Source organism: Cavia porcellus, unplaced genomic scaffold, assembly GCF_034190915.1.
Source record: "Cavia porcellus strain 051 isolate PalLab524CR breed Dunkin Hartley unplaced genomic scaffold, mCavPor4.1 scaffold_22, whole genome shotgun sequence".
Lineage (NCBI taxonomy): Eukaryota > Metazoa > Chordata > Mammalia > Rodentia > Caviidae > Cavia > Cavia porcellus.
Genome location: NW_026947505.1, coordinates 54,692,557 through 54,707,885, shown reverse-complemented (window position 1 = coordinate 54,707,885; position 15,329 = coordinate 54,692,557). Strand labels below are relative to the sequence as shown.

At 38.3% G+C, this 15,329-nt stretch overlaps 1 long non-coding RNA gene across 1 annotated transcript; it reads left to right on the top strand.

Annotated features, from left to right (window-relative positions):
• The first annotated feature begins 7,866 nt into the window (after positions 1-7,866).
• LOC134472136 (uncharacterized) lies at positions 7,867-13,798 on the top strand. Its single transcript, XR_010042000.1, has 2 exons — positions 7,867-8,585; positions 11,344-13,798. It is a non-coding gene; the product is annotated as an uncharacterized LOC134472136 (long non-coding RNA).
• The last annotated feature ends 1,531 nt before the right edge of the window (positions 13,799-15,329 follow it).

The window sequence follows — 15,329 nt, the reverse complement described above, 5'->3', positions numbered from 1 at the left end:
GTGTGTTGTCTATCTTAGAGTCATCTGAACAGAGTGGAACTCAGAATTTAAAATGTTTTTAAAAATCACAAGTTAAAGTATTTATAGCAATAGTCAACTACTTTGTTGATGTGGACACTTGTTTTCAGTAATATCAGCTTTGAAAGGGAACATGACTGGACTCATTTACAATTTTAATCAATGCTGAAATCAAGTAACATGATATGTACAGCTGGTGTTCACATTACAACTAGGTTTTAAATTATCCAGTGAAGAAATCAAGATGTCATACTCTTGTTTTTCTCCACAGCAAAACATGAAGTCTGAAAAGCTGTTGTTGATTATATGCCTATTAATAACACTATGAGATTTACTGAGATTTTCCTAATATTGAGGTTTGCCACATAGTAAAAGCTTCCACAAATTATTCCTATTCTATCTCTCTTTTTTTTTAGTTCATCTCAACTAGGTTAAGACAAAATATATTAATGTAAAAAGCCAAATGCATTTTTTGAAAAGAAGTCTTCAGGAAGATAAGATACAGGAAAACTATCAACTATTATTTTTACTGTTTTATATGTTAACATTTCCAGAATAAATGTTACATCCTGACATTATTGAAAATTAATGTGTTTCGCAGCACCCTAACTGAAACTCAGCCTTAAAGACAACCTTGTGGTATTAAATTCCCAGACCCCTTCAGATGTACTTAATAAACCTTCTCTGACAAAAGTTCTCCCCCATGTCTATGAGATTCAATGTTATCGTTCTTAGTCACTTGGCTAAAAGCCCAGGGTCCTATTAGAGTAAAAACAATGGGCGACATTGGTAGAGTGTTTCCTCTGTGCCAGGAGTTGTTCCAATTGCAGTACTATGAATGTATTTAATCCCCATCACAATCTATGAGGCTGTTAATGTGATTATTTATCTTCATTTTTCAAATGAGTATCTGAGATTACATAGCTAGTAAGTAGGGGATTTAGTGTTACAGGGAAGCCATACTCTAGGCACCACACTCAACTGCTAAGTAAACAGACATCCAAATTCATAAATGTATCTGCAGCTCATATTTTCATTTAAGACCCACAGTAATTGCTCATCCTCAATAAACTGTACTGTACCAACTCTCCCTGTTGACATCAGTAGAACCTATATTTGTTCTTATCAGATAGCAATAAACAGCAATAGAAAGGGAGTGCATATGATTTTTATATACAAGTTGCTATTTATATTACTTGTTATAGATTTAACAAAGCTGTCAGTTGATGTTACGGTTTGGATCTAAAATGATCCCCAAACACTCACGTGTTTGGAAGGTGACTATATTATCAAGGTATTCTATTTTCTTGCTGTTAGAAAGTAGGATTTGATTGGAACAGGCAGTTCCTGGGGGTATGACCTGAACAGGTGAATCTTCCTTGCTGTCTCCTCCCTTTGCTCTCTGCTTCTTGTCTGTCATGTGTTAAGCAGACTCTGCTGGCAGTTGGACTCTAGGCCATGTGTGTTATGCTCCAACAGAAAATTTATCTTCCTGTTGCTCATGAACTGACTTTGTGGGAGACTGAGATCAAGGGCAGTGGACTAATTAATCTGGTGGAGGAAATTTCAAACGTTCAGGCTGCATCATGGTTACTGCTTGCTACTTTTAATGAGATCTACTGTAAGAAACAGTGGGTGAAATGGGTGAATATAGATAGTTCTTTCTCACTTATAGTCTGGTTTTAAAATATAAAGATACTTCTTCCTTGGCTGCCAAAAACCAAATGTAAAACCCAGCTGCTATCACAACTGACTCAACATTGAAACGAGAAACTCATGACAAATTAGTGCTTTGGTAGAAAAATGTCCTTAATCATTAGAAAGAAGTGTTGGGCCAACGACCCGGGACCCTTCCTATCTCTCAGGAGCTATTCTTATTCCCCCTTCCTATTCCCCAATAAATTTTCCTACTCTTAAAAAAAAGATGAAAAATAAAAAACGAGAGAGAGGGAAGCTAAAAAAAGAGCAGCAAATTAAACAATAATGCTTATAAAATAAGAGGGCAATTTAAAAAGAAGAAGGTAATATTATTCATGGGTGAACTATCAGCTATACAGGAATATACTACATGTTATCTTGGCCTTCTGATTTAGATTTTCTTGTGATAAGAAACAATATGATTTGCTATGGTTTTTAATTTTTGAATTAAGATAAAAATAATAATAAAATTCCCAACAGACCAACAGTGCCTGCCTTACATGTCTTTTGAGAACCCAGAAAAAGGAATCAAATGAAAAAAAAAAATAAAGAAAATAGAGCAGAGCAAAAGTAACTGGAAACATGGAGGGGAAACGGAATAAATGGTGCTAAAATGCTTCGGCCCTTGGAAAGCCTGCAGATATTTCACCAGAAAATAAACAAACAATATTCAAAATATTGAACAAAAAAAGTATTTCCAAGAGTACATGAATCTTTTCAGTTTTATAATATTTGGAGTTTAGCCAGGCTTGATGGGACATGCTTATAGTCCTAATACTCAGAGGAAAAAAGGATTGTGAGTTCAAAATGTGGGCTCCTTAGTGAGTTTAAGGCCAGCCTGGAATAGTGCATGGCCAGTCCCTGTCTCAGAAGAGAAAGGAGGGAGGAAGACAGGTGAGGAGAGAAGAGGAGAAAAGAGGAGAAAGGAGAGGAGGAGGGGAGGGGAGGAAAGGACAAGAGAAGAAAAGAGAAAGAGAGAGAGCGAGAGCGCCTACTACAGGCGGGGCAGGGTGGGGAGGAAGGGAAGAAGGAAAGAGAATCTGGAGTAGGGTACTGACAGTTTTGCCCATCCAATAACAGAAAGCAGAAAACTAAGAGAGTGTAGCAGGTCAGCACAAAGGTGAATTTTGATTGGAACTGAAGAGACACGGAGGAATTTACACACTGTTTAGGAGTATTAACCGTGTCCAGACAATGCAAAACCTGTTGGGTGTTATTAAACAGGGAAAGTAAGAACAATATTTTTATTTTATGAGAATAAGCGATGACTCTGTGTAGGATGAATTGGAAACAGATGAGACTTAGGTCTGCAGTTGAAAGGTTCCCATAAAGTACAAAGATCCAGAAACACTGCATAGGCAGCAGTGCCCAGATTTGATATCTGCGGGTGCAGAAGCAGAGATAAAGAGGAAATCTGACCAAGGATTTTAGTGTCATAGTTGAAGGGTGGTAAAATCATTAAACATGACAGGGACCATGGGAGAGGGACTGGCGTGTTGACGGACAGGTGCAGAAGATGCAGAGAGACAGTGAATTCAGCCGTCTGAAAGGGAGTGGATGCACTCGTCCTAGATGACAAGGGCTCACAAGCCAAAGACAGTTTATCAGCTATGAATAATAGTTATACTCAGAGGAGAATTAAATAAGCCAAAGAATAAGTGACTTGGAAATATTAAAGCTGAGGAAGCAACTCTGGAAAACAAAAGCAAAGAGAATAAGCAAAAATACCTCGAAGGCCCCTGCTTCTATTGGATAAGGCTCTGTTTTCAAGTTCTGTGTACACTGTCTTAAGTGGCCACCACGCGCAGGCAGCTATTTTAAAGCGCTGATCTGGTCCTCAGTGACTAGAGGCTCCCTTTGGCTTCCTCCCTTCCTGCCAAGGAGATTAGTTGCTCTGCTCTGCATAACCATTCCTGGAAATGAGGACAGCAAGATTCTCTCGGGGACAGGCCTCTGACTTGCCCATTGTCCAACACAGCCTGTACACAACAACACTGCAGACACACGTAGTCCTGACTGCAGTGGACAAGAAACTTTTCCTACTGAGGTTACAGTTCAGGAAAATGAGTGGAGAGGTTTTACCGCTTAGTCACTCCTACGTGTGCTGTGTACACCTAGAGCCTGGGCCCCATGCAGTGCTTGAAGGTCTATCAAGAGATTCCTGTGTTGATTTCTCAAGCCATGTACACATCTTAACCTCTTGCACACTCTGGTTAATCACTATCTTTATTACTAATTTCTCAAACTTCCTAGTTGTTTTGACAGTACATACTTCTATGTTGCTAGTAGGAATGAATACTGTACATGGCACAGGATGCTTAAAATCCCGAAGGCGTTCTTCAGAAAAAAATTGTACAAATCATATGTTAAGCAGAATAGTAAATGGGCCTGGGGGCGTAGCTCAGTAGCAGGGTGGCTGCCTACCATGCTAAGGCCCTGCATTCAATTCCCAGAACCAAAATGAACAAACAAACAGAAGAAGAATCATTAATGGATAAAATATGTGTAGTTGAAAATAAATACATAAATATCTAGCAATTATAGGAATAATAGAAGACAAAGCAAGGTATGAAAAAGAAATTTCCAGCAAGCTCCATCAGGAAAAGTTACAATCTTCTTCTGCATCTAAAATGCCTTCCCTACAAAGGGAGAAACCAAATGAGGAATGAAGAGACGCTGGTAGAAACATGTAGCTGATCAGAAAAATTAGGAAAGGCAAGTTGTCACTTTTCTCAGGTAAGATGTAAAGATATTTACTGTTTGTAAATATGACATGAAATAAGCCTCTTATAACTAGTTAAATAGAAACCAGAGCAATACTGCAAGGCATGGGAAGAGTCTCAAACCTTCAGAATGCTGCACATTTTCTCCACAGCACTGCGATTTACAAGTGACAGCTATGGGGGACGCTAATCACGTGTAGGGATAACTCCTAGCTTATCTTAAGTAATGGTTTAAAACATTTAAATATTAGTGGCTGTGGGAGCAAATTATACTGAGTCTGCATTTTTAAAACATGCTCCTAAATTGTGTGCCCTCTGTGTTAATGTAGCAAAAAGAGACAGGGATCTTGTTCCAACCCTGACAATATATGGGTCTGCTCAGAACATTCAGGTTCTTACACACACTCTCTCTCTCTCTCTCTCTCTCTCTCTCTCTCTCTCTCTCTCTCTCGCTCTCTCTCTCTGATTAAGTTGATCATGGTGGGAAGAACAATTAATCAAGTCTGGGCTCTGATTTTTCTTCCCATTTTCCCTTGCCTCCTCTCCAACCTTGTCTTCATCCTCCTTCTCTTCTTCCCTCTCCTCCTTCTTATCCTCCTCCTCCTTCTTTTTAAGTTCTGGCATTGAATCAAGGGCCTTCAATTTGAGCTGTATCACCAGCTTTTTATTTTATTTTATTTTATTTTATTTTTTTGAGACAGATCTCACTAAATCGCTAAGTTGCCTAGGCTGGTTATGATCCTCCTGCCTCAGCTTCCCTTAGCTCTGAGATTACAGTACACCACCATCCTCAGCTTTATTTTCTTTTTTAGTGCATTTTTAAATTTCTGATTTTTAGATGTAATATACCATGGAAGTTTCTTCATCGATAAAATGGTAAAAATAAAATATATAATTATATCTCAATAGCTATCTCACCAGTAGGTTGTTGCAAAATTAAATGAAGTCATTACAGTAGTTTCCCTGAATCTTGGGTGTTACATTGCAAGATCCCCATTAAATGCCTGAAACCGGAGACAACTTCAAAACCTACATGTTTGTTCCTAGACTATACATATACACATGTGATAAGTTCATTATAAATTAGATCCAATAAGAAATCATGAATAATAGCAACAATAATAAAATAGAACACTGATACTAATAAATCCCTCACGCTATCATTTAGGTAACAAACTGTAAAAAAAAAAGACAAACCTTGGAGAAGGGGAGCTACTATATTGTAAACACTTGAAATAGTGCCTGGGATAGAATCACATAAGCATTCAAAAATATTAGCTGTTACTAGGATTATCAACATTATTTTTACATAATTTCACATAAAAATTAGAAAAATAAAATGTAAAAAAGTATTTGTGATTTATGATCCCATTCACATGACTATTGCCATAGAATAATAACTACTTGTTTTTCAGTGCTGGGGATGGATTTAGGCCCCACACATTTTAGGCGAGCATTCTGTCACTGAGCTAAGTCCTCAGCCCTGCAGTAATAGCTATTAACATTTTAGTGTTTTAGTATACATGCTTCCAAATTCTTTCTTTCTCCTCCACCTGCCCCCCATATTCTTACATGTGTGTGACAAGTGTACTCTTTGGCTAGGGCCCTGTTTTTCAGTTTCTTTTCATCTTTGGCCAAACTTAATGCATTAAATTCAAATATAGACCACTGTGATTATTATAGACGTTACAGAATAAAGGAAGATGAAGTATTATACCCTACTTCACACCATAAAATTTTATTACAATGCTTTAATCATTCTGCTTTTCCCCAATGCCCCTTTTCCTCTGGTAACTGCCCTTCTGTCTCCCCTGATCATCCACTTCCTCCACAGCCACTCCAACTGTGGCCCACCCCATGACTTCATTTAACATTAAGTACCTCCACAAAGACTAATGTTATCTCCAGATAATGTCTCATTAGGGCTTAGGGCATCAATCTATCAATTTAGAGGGGTACACAACTCAGTCCAAGGAAGAGGTCATCAGTTCCATTCCTGGTACCAAAAAAACCAAAAACCAGACAAACAAGAAACCCAAAAAATCCAAACTAGGAGTAGAGGTTGACCCAGTCATTCCCCTTCTGGGTATCTTCCCAGAAGAATTAAAAACATCATACCACAGTGACACATGTCACTGTTTATTGCAGCACCATTTGTAATAGCTAAATCTTAGGAACAACCCAAATGCCCATCAACCGAGGAATGAATAAGACAGATGTGACGTTTTATACAATGGAGTACTACTTAGCCATAAAGAAAGATAAACTGGATTTTTATAGGTAAATGGGTACAACTCGAGACCATGCTCATAAGTGAAATAAATCAGACCCCTATGTAAACAACACGTCGTCTCCCTAATATGGGAAGCTGAAAGAATAAATAAGATCCAAAATGTACAACAGATACTGTGAAATGGGAAGAAACTGTTCAAATAGAAAGAGAAATTGGGATGGAGGGAATGAGAAGAGAAGGAAGGGAAAAGCAAATATATATACGTGTGTCTGTGTGTGTGTGCGTGTGCATGTGTATGTATACAAGATAGTTAAGATAGTTATACTACTAATTTCTCTTAGTCCATTGAAAAGAAAAGTTTGTGCTATTATTGTTCGGACAATTAAATGCCTATATCTTATACTCTAAGTAGCTAATTTAAAGATAACAATGTGTAATGTATTAATCATTGTTACTCTATTATTTTGTTTTTCTCTTTAAAATAAAATTAAAAAAAGAAAAATTTGGGGACCTTGAAAAGATAGTGGATAGATAAGCAGCAGAATACAGAGGTTCCTGAGACAGACAACTCAGATGCCAGAATAACACAGCATGGGGAGGTCCGGACAGAGGGAGATGGATCCTCTCCACCCAGGAAGAAACTAAAGGGCAAAGAGCTGGTCAAACACGCAGCCCCAGGGCTACCACTGCAGCAGCTAAGGCTAGCGGCCACTGTGCCCTCCCCACAGCCTCCAAACTCGCCAGCCACTACTCACTCCTTGCTGAGCCGCCCAAATTCCTGCCGCTTCCACTGAGCTAACTGAACCCCCAACGCTGCCACTCGCTGGAACTGTGCTCAGGCTGAGGTCGGAGGTCAGCAAGCCCAATGGAGAATGGAGCAGGCGAGGGACCTGCACTGGCCCACAGTGAGTGCTGGGAATAAGACCCTCCCACGGGAAAGGGGCACCAGCTGGACGACATGCTGGAATCAGGCCAGACAGGCAGGAACAAGGAACAGCAGTGACTTCAGTCAATTGTTCCATCCCAGAACAGATTGGTGGCATATGCTTGGCCTGGGTCATGCCTCTGGCCGGGACCCAGTAAGTCGTCCCAGAGTGCACTCTAACGCAGTGAAGGCCCCCGCAGGTTGACTGACCTGAAGGGGAGGGGCCAGCATACCTCACCCCTGCTTGCACCTCAGTGACCAACAGCAAACTGAAGAGGGCAGAAAATCCTAGCCAGTGGGCTTCAGAAGAACCATAACCAACAAGGAAAGCCTCCACTATACACCTGTATGGAAGAAACCAAAAACATGACAAGAGAAAGAAACAAACAAAAAATCCCCAGCCCCCAGCCCTGAGAACATTGATCCAGGAGAGGTAAATACAAAAGAGACTGGGGGCAGCAAACATGCAATATCAGACACGGCATCAGTGGACATAAAGCAGAATCTTCGGGAACTCATAGCCGAGCTCAAAAGTGAAATATTTAATCAAGTAAAGCAAGATATAAGTAGATTAATAAAAGAAATGCTAAGCATCTTTCAAGAAGACAGACGGGCTTCCGGGAGAACATGGCAGACAGATAACAGCTACTACGGAGGCTCTCTGAAAGACTCGGCTCAGAAGTCAGGAAGGGTGCGGAGTAAGGAGACATAAGCCGGTGGAGATATGCTCTGCTGACTCAGGAACGAACTGAGCTGAGAGAAACCAACTTGGAATGCAGTCCTGGTGCTAAAATAGGAACAGAAAAGCCTCAGTGTGGAGGCTGGAGCCTGCGCCATTGGAAGCTGCGATTTGGGTTTCCCGCTGCGCGGCGGCTGCCTCTACGTCAGCTCGGCAAGGAGAGAGACGCGCGGAAGCTCTGAGAACGGGGGTCTGCGAACGGAGTCGAAAACAGGACGGGCAGGGAGGCGTGCACTGGCTTGTGGTGAGGTGAGTGAGAGAAACTGACACTCTACCACAGTTTGACTCCAGCAGAGGTCATTCTGGGCCCGGGCAATCCTGTGGGAGCAGGGCGCGGTGGCAACTTCAGCCACACATCCCCCTCTCAGGCGGGATTGGTGAGGGGTGCCTAGCCTGCGTGATGCTGCTGGCGGACCCAATGGGCTGGCCCAACCCAGATCCCAGAGCCTAACAGTGGCCGGGAGGGGCAGGCCCCGCGTAGGCTGCCTGGTCTGGAACTTCCTGGTGCGCTGCGGTGGGCGGGAACACCTAACCTGCGCAATTCGATCAGGCTGTGGCTGACAGGGAGGGAAGCTGAGCCTCCTATGTAAGCTTGCATATATAAGGAACAGAGAATATGGGAAGAGGCAGCAACAAGAAAGGCTCCTCGGCCCCCAATTCTGAGAAACAGGTAATAGCGGACACCGCACCAATAGACATAAAGCGCCATAAAGAGAGCCTCATAGATCAATTCAGGAATGAAGTTATCAATGACCTGAAGCTAGAAGTATGCAGAATAGTTAGAGAAATGCTAAGCACCACCCAAGAAAAAACAGATGGTGGAATGGAAGAACAGAAAAAAAGGGGAGAACTGTTTGATGGAGAAAACAGAGAAAGCATAGAATATGGGAAGCAGGTTCAAAGGGACTACCAAGAAACTAAGAAGTCTATCATAAACTGGCATAACAGTTTGAAAGAAACTAAGGACAGACTATCTGAACTGGAGGGCAGATTTGTAATATGGGAGAATGAAATGAAAAACTTCTTAAAAATAACAAAGAAACAGCAATAATACAAAGACAAGAAGATGATAAGAGGATCCATAACTTAAGGATTAAGAACATAAAAGAAGAAGTAGGGACACAAACAAATGAACTACAAAAGCTACTCACAGAAATAATCCAGGAGAATTTTCCTAATTTAGCAAAAGGTAAAGATACTCAGATGTATGAGGCATACAGGACCCCAGCTACCTACAACCCAAACAGAGCAACACCCAGACATATAATAATAAAAATTCCAGAAATTCAATACAAGAACAGAATATTAAAAGCTGTCAGAGACAAGAAACAGACTACTTACAAGGGAACACCCATCAAAATTACAGCAGATTTCTCTGCACAAACCATCAAATCACGAAGAGCGTGGGGGGAAATAATTCAAGCTTTGAAAGATAATAATCTCCAGCCAAGATTGAGATATCCTGCACAACTGTCCCTGGAAATTGATGGAAAAACAAGGTGCTTCCAGGATAAAGAGGAACTGGGGGAATTTGCAACCACCAATTCAACTCTACAGAGAGTATTGCAGGATATTCTAAAAAAAGAAAAATACAAAGAATCCAGAAATAGTGGCAGGGAGGCCACAACGAATGGAGCAGAGAACAAAATGAAGAAGACAAACTGACTGCTACTGACAGAAAAAGAGCTCAACAGAAATGAGGCAGAGAAGATTGGATGATAGGAACAGCTATTTTGGAGAAAATGACACCTTAATAGGTAATACAGATCTAGTATCATCTTGTTTTGAAGTCTCATCAAGCTTTTGTTCTTCTGTCTCCATTGGTCTAAATAGGTTGTATCTTATTGGATTTTATTATCTACGATAGTATAAGCAAAAACCTTTTAAAGACAAGGAGATTATACAGAAACCATTGTTCATTTTCTGTTAGTCGATTCTAAATACCCTGTAATGCTGTCATTCTCTTAAATGGTTTTACATTGTTTTGATATATTTAATGCTACAGTATACGAAGTTGTACTCAAGGATTTCAAGGAAAGAGACAATATGGTAACTACTTTTAGGTCAGGATTATCTGGTGGTGAAACACTATTCTGCTTAAATGGTTATGTTTTGATCTGCGCTGTTTTGCTGTTATGCCCTCTTTTATCTCAATCTCCACTCCATTATTTACTTTTTTATTTTTATCCTTTTAATTAAGGGAAAAATAAATAAAAATAGCAGGATATATTATAGTAACCCACTTTGACTTTCCATTATCTCGATTTAAAGCCCTGTATTACTCTCACCATCTTGTTTTTGACTGATATTCCCCTATTCTGTTTTGCTGGATAGTATCAGGTTCGAAAGTTTAGGCAACAGCTGTGAAGATAATGAGATTCATTAAGACGCCCATTCTCATTGACTTTTATCTACTTTTGAAGACCTACAATGTCTCCAATGTTTTGGTTTTGTCGGTTTTGTTCTTTACTGTTTTGTTCAATTTTATTATAACTAATGATATAGGCAATTCTATTAGAGATAGCGGGAGGCATTATGGTAACGACTGTTGATCACCTTGTATTATGTTTTTACATTATCTATTATGTCCACCCTTTTGATTTGATTGACTCTGTTCTGTTATGTCACATTTGGTTTTACTCTCTTCCAAAAAAGTAATAAGAACCGTGGGAGCAATGAAACCCAAAATGTGTAATAGTCATTGTACAAAAGAGAGGAAAAGAAAGTGCTCTAAACTATATAACTGCATGTATATTTAAGTGTATAAGATAGAAAATGATATCACTGAGTTTTATTGGATCATTGAACAGAACTGTTTGCAGTATCATTGTTGGAATGTCCACTTTACAAGCTTTAATTTTGTGACTTGAACAATTATTTCTAAGATGACAAAATGTAATCCATTAACTAGTGATTTCCTACTGTTCATTTTTTTCTGTAAATCTGTATAACTTGTACCCTTTCTCTGCTTTTTTTTTCTCCTTAAATAAAATTTAAAAAAAAAAAGAAGACAGACGGAAGAATGGAGGAGCACAAGAAAAGGAGAGAAACGTTCGATGAAGAATGCAGAGAAAACCTAGAATACATGAAGCAGATTCAGAGATTACCAGTAAATTAAAAACTCCATTGAAAGCTGGCAAAACTGCTTGAAAGAAACTAAGGATAGACTACCAAAACTTGAAGACAGGTTTGCAATGTGTGGTCATGAAAGGAAAAATCTCTTAAAAATAACAAAGAAACACACGCAATAACAATACAAAAGCTAGAACATGACAAAAGGATCTATAATTTAAGACTAAAGAATGTGAATGAAGAAGCAGGAGTAAAAACAAAGGAAATACAAAAGCTAATCACAGAAATAATTAAGGAAAACTTCCCAAGCATAGGAAAAGGAAATGATACTCAGATATATGAGGCATACAGAACTCCAGCCACCTACAACCAAAACAGAGCTACACCCAGACATATAATAATCAAGATCCCAGAAATTCAATATAAGAACAGAATATTAAAAGCTGTCAGAGAAAAGAAACAGATCACCTATAAAGAAAAATCCATCAAAATCACAGCAGACTGCTCGACACAGACCATCAAATCAAGAAGAGCTTGGAGCAAAGTATTCCAAGCCCTGAAAGAAAATAACCTCCAGTCCAGATTGATGCCCCCTAAAAAACTGTCTCTAAAAATTAATGGAGAAACAAGATGCTTTCAAAACAAACAAGAATTGGGGGAATTCGTGACCACCAATCCAACCCTACAGAGAATACTGAAGGACATTCTAGAGAGAGAAAAAAGTACCAGGATTTCAGGAACAGTGGCAGAGAGGCCTCAATGAATGGAGCAGACAGTGGAATGAAGGAGAAAAGCAGACAACTAATGGCAGAAAAATAGCACAACAGAAATGAGGCAGAAAAGGTTGGCTATAATCTCTAATATAGATGGCCTGGATACACTAAAAAAAAAAAGAGAAGAAAAAAAGAAACACAGGCAGAGTAGAACAGGAGGCAGGGTCCACTGAGATGCTCTATATAAAAAATATAATTAACCTGAAAAAAGGTTTACAGACCGAAAATCAAATATGAGAAAACAATGCTCTGTGACAGGGAACCAGAGAGTAATAGGGGCAACTTGATCAGCACCTGCAGATAGGTTGGAAAGACAGGTTTTGCAGGTAAAGGAATGCAACTGGAGATCAAGTCCAGGAGGGAGAAGGTTCAGAATCACTTAGGTAAATAGCAGGTTACCCCCTCAATCTAAAAACTGAGGAAGTTGCTGGGACCCAGAAATGCACAGTGCACCCTGTGGAGTGAAAGGGGAGGAATAATATAAAAAAGAAGGCAGAGGATATCGATATTGTTAATAGTGTATCGGGATTTAAAATCCACATTACTTACACCATTCTCTTTAGATAGATTATATTCTATCCCAGTTTGTCTACTTGCACTAGATCTGAGGGCACAGGCAGCTACCCCAAAAATAGCAGGATAAATAGTATGGTAATCATCCTTAATTCCCTATTAACTTAGTCTGAAGTCTTGTATAACTTTTACTGTTTTACCATGACTGATCTTAGTTGAATCTGGTTTGTTAGATTGCTGTTTGGTATCGACAGAGTTTATTTAAAACTGTTACAATTAATAGTATCAAGTCTGAGAGTATAAGCAACTACACTGAAGATGACAAGATTCACTACAATACCAATTTTGGTTTGCTTATTACCTGCTTTTGAAGTTTTATACTATCTACAATGTTTTGTTTTTATTAATTTTGTTATGTACTGCTATGTTCAGTTATACTATGCCTGATGATATAGACAATTCTATTGACAATAACAAGAGACAACACAGTAACCATTGTGGATCACCTGTACTGTGGTTTTATATGACTTTTTTGTTTCATGTGTTTATTGGAATATGTTTTGTTTTGTCTTGCTCTTTTTGTTTCTCCCTCTAATATAGGAAGGATAGAAATACATGTAGAGACTCATGCATGCGTAGATTCTATAAACAGTTTATGAGAACTTATAACGCATGATGAAATGAACAACTACTTTGAAGAAAAAGAGACACTACAGTCCCCCGTGCTGATCCCGTAGTGTCATGATGTGAAATCCAGCAATACTATTATTCTTTGTTCAGAGTGATTTTAGCCTGCTTTGGTTTGTTTAATCTTAACATACATGAAGATATGGATAAGTATATGTATGTTTAAGTGTATAGGATTGTTAACCATATTATTAAGTTTTTGTTGGATAGTTGAACAGAACTGTTTGCAGTCTCGCTGTTTGAATGTCCACTTTGTATGCTTCATTTTTGTAACTTTAACAACTATTTGTAAGAGGACAGTATGTAATTATCAGCTAGGGATTTCTTACTGTTTATTTTTCCTTTGAAGATATGTATTATTTCTACCCTTTTTCTGTTTTGTTTATTCTTTCTTTAAATAAAATAAATTTTTAAAAATTGAATATTTTTATTAGAAACAATGACACTAGAATTGAAAGTATTCATTTCCCCTCAAGAGATTATTCTTTAATATTTCAGTAATCAAATGTAAATCAGATTAAAATATGAATGAAGGCTGGGGATATAACTCTGCAGCGTAAGCGCCTGCCTGGCAAGCGTGAGGTCGTGAGTTCGTTCCCTGGTACAAAAAAAAAAAAAAAAAAATAGAGCGGTGGTCATCCCTTCTTGTTTTGAATTCATAGATGAATGTGAAAAAAAATATGAATCAGATTAATGTACTTGACAACCCCATTTGCTTTCATATTTTTTTATTTAAACTAACAAAATTTCATTGTAATTATCAACCACTTCATTAAAATTGGCTTCCCTTGTTATGAATTAATTTGGCCTTGGAGAAAAGTTTATTCAGGTGAGTTATAATAGAACTATTTAATTCAGTATTTTTATTTTTCAGGCTAATGTGGTAGCTAGCCATTTTTTTAAAAACCTATAACATCCTTTTATTATCATTTCAGTTTGTCCACTAATTCATACCAAATCACAACAACTGGTGATGTCATTGTTTTCCTTGTCTAAAATTAGTTTATAATTTTATCCATGTGGTGTTGTTGCCAAACGAGCAGCCGCACTTCTTTTTCCAGGAACACCTTCTCCAAGAAGTGCTCTGCAGCCACGAGGACATGCAGTATGGACCTATCGTGTTGCTTTGAAACCTGCAAGCCCAGATTGGACGGTAGCCATCAGTATCAGCATTTAGCACAGGACAAAGCTAAATGTAGAACAGTGCGCCTAACTGAATGGAAGTGACCTAAAATTATATTCCAAGTAAGAATAAAGGGTTTCAATTCAAACTAATTACACTGGAATGTTCACCAGTTTATATTCATCTAGAGAAAAGTCAAATCTTGGGGCAAAGAAGGGGGGTATAGAGAAGTGAGAAGAATTAAGATGTGTTACATACACAACTCCCCATCCTGAATGAAAAATCACTATGTATTGCAAACATTTACTAATACAAATTTAAAATACAAATTTAAAAATTAAAAAAGATTCTGTAGCACATTAATATTAGAGTACTAAGCTACCAAAAGAAATTAATAATACAATGTATATGAGAAAGAGGAAAAGATGGGAAATAGAGTACACAGCAGTAAAATTTATACATTGCTGCAGCCTGGTCTAAATGATTTTATTTAAAAAATTAAGTGTGCAATAAACATAATAAAACACAAGAAAACATAAGAAAATACAATATGCATTTGAGGGTAGGGATTACACATTGAAAATAAAATTTAAGAAAACAAGCTAAGAGGGCTGGGGTTAGCTCAGTGGTAGCACACTTACTTAGAAAGCACAAAGCCCTGAGTTTGACCTACAACACCAAAGGAAGAAGATAAAAAAATAAAGGAAATAAATAGGTCAAAATTGTAATTCATAACTAACATTTTCTGCTTTCAATTAATGGCTAAATAAATTTCACAAAAGATCATATTAAAGGCAAGCTTCTACACTGCAGAGTAGGTTAGTG